This window comes from Pseudophryne corroboree, chromosome 3 (assembly GCF_028390025.1).
Source record: "Pseudophryne corroboree isolate aPseCor3 chromosome 3, aPseCor3.hap2, whole genome shotgun sequence".
NCBI classification, from domain to species: Eukaryota; Metazoa; Chordata; class Amphibia; order Anura; family Myobatrachidae; genus Pseudophryne; species Pseudophryne corroboree.
In genome coordinates, this window is record NC_086446.1 from 288,366,961 (window position 1) to 288,373,825 (window position 6,865).

General features: G+C 45.0%; 1 pseudogene; it reads left to right on the forward strand.

The window, feature by feature from the left end:
- Positions 1 to 5,594: 5,594 nt before the first annotated feature.
- LOC134897016 (5S ribosomal RNA) lies at positions 5,595 to 5,713 on the forward strand (annotated as a pseudogene).
- The last annotated feature ends 1,152 nt before the right edge of the window (positions 5,714 to 6,865 follow it).

The window sequence follows — 6,865 nt, forward strand, 5'->3', positions numbered from 1 at the left end:
CAGCTTTTCTGCCCACTTGACAATGGCAGTGGTAACCCATGCACTTACCAGTGTGAGCCTTAGCTGGGCCCCTGGTATAGAGTAGATGGACTTAAGGGTAGCCTCAAGTCTGCGATTCGAGGTGTATTTAAGTGAAGTGGCTTCTCAGACAGTCTAGATACTGATGCATCCACTGGCAGTGTATTCTCCTACTTACCTGTCATGGATGCCTGAAAAGGGTAGTAACAGAGAAATTTCCTTGGAATCTGGAATGTCTGGCTATTTCCATGCATTCGCCAGGATCCTCTACCTCTGGTCGTGTAATTGTTGAGAAAATGGGAAAACCACCGCAGAAGTCTGTAGTTTGCCAAACAACTGGAATTCTTTTGGGTTCAGGTATAGGATCTTCTGGAAAATTGTCAATTGTTCCATGTCCTGTGCTGAGTCCACAAGAACGTCCTCCTATTCGCCTTCCCCCATGTTGTCATGGTGATGTTGTTCCTCGTCTGATTCTTCAGACTGAAGAAACGCAGGAAGTGGATGTTTCTGCCTAAGTGCAGCCCCTCTGTAATGACACCCTCCATGGACTAAGCCAAATCCTTAGCCCAGGCTGGTTCTGACCTACGGGACTCTGTCAATTCTGCTGATAAAGCCACCACAGATCCGGCCAGAACCGACACCCAAGGTGGAGTGTTAGAAACATCATCAGACTTGTGTTGGTCCGACACAGAACACAACTCGCACAAGGTAGAGTTACAGCCTGACTGAAAATACTGTGCAGCACTGCGCTGGTTGGTGCCACAGTTAAGTACCGCCCCCTCCCGTTTAAATGTTTTTTTTTTTTTTAATGACCGCATTTAGAATCGCTTGACTGTACTTACAGAATGGTGCTGACCAAACTGTACTCACAGAATGGCGCTGGCTGCACAGTGCTCACAGAACAGTGCCTGTCAGGAGACTAAATCTGAATGTCTCCCTGACAGGCACTGCACCGCTTAACAGACTGCCGGGACCAGCCGCTGATGATCTAGCCGGCTTGGTGCCACTGCACTGAGAGCAGTTGCGCCTATAGACAGTCTGACCGCTGGGACCCGTTGCCATCGCTGAGGAGCAGAGCTATCCTGATAGAGATGCCTCCACTCCTATCTAGGCTCCCTGCTCCTGAATTGCGTGAGCGGCTGGGGGGGGGGGGGAGGGGAGGGAGAAGCGGTACTCACTAGTCCAGGCTGCGCATATTGGAAAGCCGTTAGCACCTTTAGCGAGGTGCTGCAGCCAGGCTTCTCATAGAGGTGTAGCAGAGGCTTTTCTGAGCCCTGGTAACCTTTCCGGATTCCTGCTGTAGATAAAATTTAAGCAGGGAAAGTTGTAATCACAATATATAAGAAAAAAAAAAGGTAAAAATCTAAAAAAAAAGTGACTAGCTTCCTTGTCACATTTTTCTAACTGGGGGATGATGGGTACTAGAGGGGGAGGAGCTACACACTTTTCTAAATTAGTATGTGACAGCTCCCAGCAACCAAGCCTCTATTCCCCAGCGTAAGCTTCCAGTGTTCTCTAGTGGATGAAAGAGAAAAAAGTATTTTAAATACAGAAATGTCGGCCCTCTGAAAAGTATAATCATGCATATGTACTCAGTACTTGATTTTGGCCCCTTCTGCATGCATTACTGCCTCAATGGAGCGGACAGTGTTCATTAACCAACAAGGCAACAAAATATATATTTTTTTGGTAAAACCTTCTCACCCTTTTTATAACATCTGGCATATGAGATAATTAAGCCTAGGTAAAACAGGAAGGGTACGCCCATGATATTAATCAACCTGTTGAACATATATTATTACTAAACAGGATATACTTCCAGAGCCGTCTTAACAGCAGTATAGGCCCCTGGGCACAGTAATGCACTGGGCCCCCTATCCATTCTCCAGAGGTAGGGATTTGGGGTGCTAACAGCGGCGGTAGGGGGTGTTCTATCTTCCGCTCACATGTAGGACCTGGAGCAGTAATTTCTGCTAATTACTCCTTTACTGCTCAGATGGGGCTAAACTGTAGAAGGGGGCATTGGGCTGAATGAAGAAGCCCTGGTACATGACTTCCAGGGTGGAAGGGGGTGTTTAATACGTAGGGGAGGGTGTATAGTGGAGTGGGCTTAATATTCATAATTTTCCGGTGGGAGGGCAGCTTGCTTGACTGCAGATATCTCAAGTTCCTGAAAACAGATTTCTTAGCTTTAATTGAATAAAAAACGAGAGAGTCCCACCTTTCTGGCGGTACTTGGGACTTAGGTATCAGAGCTCAGGAGCCAGAGCAATTCACCAACGAAAATATAAAACTGCATATTAGGCTTGTGGAGCTGGAGCAGGGACAAGCTGCTGGAAGGCTGATATCTCTGGTTCTGGGCATAACAGAGACAAGCTGCCAGTGTCCAACAAAAGGGTAGAGTCTCAACTTTTGTTATATACCATCAGAAAAACTCTAAGTCAGACAGAACTTGAGATATCTGGCTGGGAAGAGCAATTAACAGGCTTGGATAGGGACCACTGCTTTCAAGTCGAATATCTCCGGTTCCTCAGGGCCGATTTTCAAAAATCTGGTACCCCTGGAAAGAGGGGACCCTCAGCTATCAACATAGGGCCCTTATACTCCTGGGGCCCTTGGGCAAGAGCCCATTGAGCCCATATGAAAAGACGGCTCTGTATACTTCATATAATATAAATGTAAAAAATATTTTTCAATAATATTTTCACCCAGGCTGCTGGTGGTGGAGGTGCGGGGGTCTCGGGGGTGGGGGAGGGACACTGTATTTACATCATACCATTCACACAGGATAGACTGTACACATACCCCATGCACACACTGTACACACTACACTACACTACACACACACACACACACACACACACACACACACACACACACACACACACACACACACACACAATCTGCTGGAGCTGCAGCAGCAGCGCTGTAGTAGAGCGTGCGTGTTGGGCTTGGTGGAGGGGTGGGTGGAATGTTTCTGCCTGTGAAGGAGAAGAGGGTGGGGTGGTTGGTGAGGGGGTCAGGTGTGTTGGTGTGGTACATGTAGGAAGTGGGTGTCATGTCTTTGGGACTGCAGCATGTGCGGGTACTTGTCCACTAACTTCCTACCTGCTGTAATGATTTGGCTGCTGAGAGAGGGAGCTCCGGCTCTGCAACAATGTGCCGTGAGCCGTCCTGTATCAGTTCCGCAGCACATGGTCCGTCCCTTGTGAAGAACGGCATGTCGGTATAATGTGAGGCTGCGGTAGGTGAGTGTGTTGCGGGTCTGGCGCTCGTGTCCCCGGCGGTGTGGTGTAGCTATCAGCAGCCAGGTATAATTGCTATACTGTAGAGGAGGATGGTGTGACAGACGGAGCGGGCTCCGTCCGAACAGCAAGGGGGATTGGTGAGTGGGTGTTCCATGTGCAGTCACACTGAACATGTTATAGGCCGCCTGGCTGCCAGCATGAACACCCCCCCCCCCATGTGTACAGTATGCGACTGGAGGTGATACATGCAGGAGCGTTGCCTGGTGTGGGGTGTGCTACCCTGGAGAAGGTGCGGCGGGCGGCCACCTGCTGCTTCAAAGTACCCACGCCTCTGTTCCCCTCCCTGATGATCCTGGCAAGAACACTTTTTGCTGCTACCACTGGCCATGATCTAGGTAGTATCAGTGGGCTTTGTACCTGAATGTTCTGCTGGCTTTGGGCATGGTGTATGGTGTCCAGCGTTAGACACACAGGCACAGAGTCACAGACCTGGGCTATTATATAGGAGATTGTCAGAAGTCAATGTTTTCACAGACTGATGCAGCCCTTCAATATCATGTATGTCAGCTCCCAGTTGATTCTCATTTTGAGAAACTCTCTGTTGGAGGTGTTGCAGTTGCTGCATGATGTCAGAGACAGCCTGAGTGAGGAGGGGAGTCATGGTGGACTTAATCGCCTCCAACACGTCTTTATGGAGACTGGGGCATCAGGTGAGCACTCCGGAGGGGGCAGCGCTACAGCAGCTGCCTTCTTAGGAGCCAGGGAGACAGGGTCAGGCCCTACCTCTGGCGCCAGTGCCCCGGCATGCGGCGTTTCTCCGGCGCTGCGACTGTGCGCCAGACGTGGGCGGCGGGAGTGACAAAGCAGTCCATACTGATCGCGAGAGTGGAAGGCAGCGATACAGGGCAAATGGAGGCTGAGTAGGGCCTTGAGAAGGTGTTTGTCGGGAAGGTTGTGGCGGAGCTCCAGGACTAGCTACCTCACCCTATCAACCCGGAACTGGAAGTCTAATTATTTTGGGGGGTTTTGCCACCCATATGTTATAAACATGGCCGCTGTTTGCCAACCATGATATAAACATTATTAATCTCCAGTACATGCCCGCCCCCAGTGACGCATAGCTGGCCTTGACGTGAGACACCCCCCCGATGACACGGTTCTCATAATACGCATCAACGGAAGTACGCATCATGGGCAAGTCACTGATGCAGAGACAAGCCGGGATGACGCGGTTCCGGAACCACGTGTTACCAGAAGTACGCGTCACAAATTATGAATCACAGGTGGACAGCGATACCGGAAGGACGCATCACCAATAGGTGGGACCTCCAAGGGCACACTTACATTGGTTAACATTATGATGGCTCCCTGTCTCTACCAACAGAAGTAGGCTAAATGTCACTACTCCTTTCAATTAACTTTTTCCCTTTACATTATATATACCCAGGGACACTTTGATACCTACACCAGTGAACAAGCCTCAAGATAGGTGAAACAGTCCGATTGGTGAGGGTAACTGGGCAGTGCGCAGCCCATACCCATCTCAGGGGTAGCCCGTTTCAGTAAGCGCCCATTTTGGCTCCCAATATATGTGTATATGCTTTCTGGATACATATATTTACTATTTACCTTTAGACAAGTGACATTATAATGTTGTCAATTACTGTCATATGTATATATACTTTCTGGATACATGTGTTTACCTTTAGACAAGTGATTTTACATTGTTGTCAATACCCTGTTTGCACCAGTATCTCTCCTTGCTAACCTGATATGATAATTTGTTTGGCAGTCTATCTAGTATAGACTGGTACTCTGTTTTATATTGCTTTATAATCCTAGCAGATTAGAGGAAGTACTCTTCTGTTTGGTGAATACTGTCAGGTGGACCATTTTATCTGAAAAATCAGTATTTTGAATTATATAATTTTTTCACTCGCAATAAACCGGTAGCGGTAATCCACAGAAATTTGTGGACTTTATACCACATATTCTTTTCTGGTACTTTGATATTTGTCAGCATGATTTGGCATATTCCAATGTCTGTACTTTTTGATAAAAATTGTGGACAGAATACGTTATCCGCCTGCCTAACCTAGAAACAAGTTTATTCACACTGCTTACAAGTGAGATTATTTAAACCTGATTCATTTTCCTGATGCCCTGCTTCCAACTTTTATTTTATCTCACTTTCTAAATATCTCCTGTGTGCTCACTCATCCAGAGAGGATAACCTAAATCTCTGTTACAGAGGCATAATTATCCAATATTTCTCTGGACAGCAGAAACACATTTTCTTTTTCAGAATAAGTGCTCTCTCATTCAACAGATTACTGCCATACTCCATAGGATACGCCCAATCTCATCCGATCTTGGAAGCAAATCAATGTTAGGCCTGGTCAGTAGTTGGTTGGGAGACTACCAATGAAGACCAGGTGTAGTAAACCAATTGGCTGAAAAGCAGAAGGAAGTTTTCCACCTTCAAATCTCTTTTGAAATTATTTTCCTTAAATTTTTCTAATTATCTCACTGTAATAATTTATTGAATTACAGCAAGGAGCGTCCTTGGCCTTGGCTAATCTCTGCTGCAAACATTAACTGTGATTATGAGGTCAAATCCCCAAAGAGAGGGGAAAGAAAAAGAGAAATCAGTTATTTGTGCGGTGCACACAACCCAATATACACTGTATTAAAATTAAATTCTTTATTGAAAATTCGTTAAAATCCCTATATTGTTCTCACATGTAGGCAAAATGCCACATTTAATGTTTAATAATTATATATATAATTGAAATAGTTTTTCAGACTTGTATTGTCCTTTATTTAGAATCAAGCGAAGTAATAAAAGATAGTAAGGAAAGTGAAGAAGAATGAAAATAAGTGAATAAAGATTAAAAACAAAGCTGGTGTGTCGAATGCATTTTGTATTTATATTATTAGATAATCCTAATATGTGTAGACCGTACTAGCTCTCACTGTATTGTACTGAAATTAAATGTTCTCACTGAGAGAGCTGTGGGTAATTGGATCTAGTGAGAATCTTAATAGGACATATCCCAAAAGTACAGTATAATATGTTCATAGATATAATAATGAATATATATCACTTTATAGATAGCTTCAACAGAAGACAAATACTGTATTTCAATAATTATTGGGGATTCCACAAGATCCTACCCATGGGATATTGCATATTACGCCTGCATTATTAAATTACTGAAAATAATTTTTTTTCCATGTGTTTTATTGTTATAAATCAAATACATATAAGGTAAGCTCCAGATCACTTAATGTGTCAGCTAAAGTTCTTCCGCTGCCCACTCCTCGTATTATATAGGCACAATTGCCGTGGTAATACTGGCAACACAGACTGTCTGACCTACTGTGAGATACTCTTGATGTAATGTCATATGTAGTTAGACCAATATGTTATACTTTCCGTACGATCTGCAGCTCAAAGAGACATAAGTGTGGTCAATTGTTTCAATAATTGGGGCTAATAAAAGCACCTATATGGTCCTATGATTATTACTTATATCGCTATGTTCTAATAAAGCCTGCAGGAATACTGAATAGATCTTATATTGGAACACTCATGG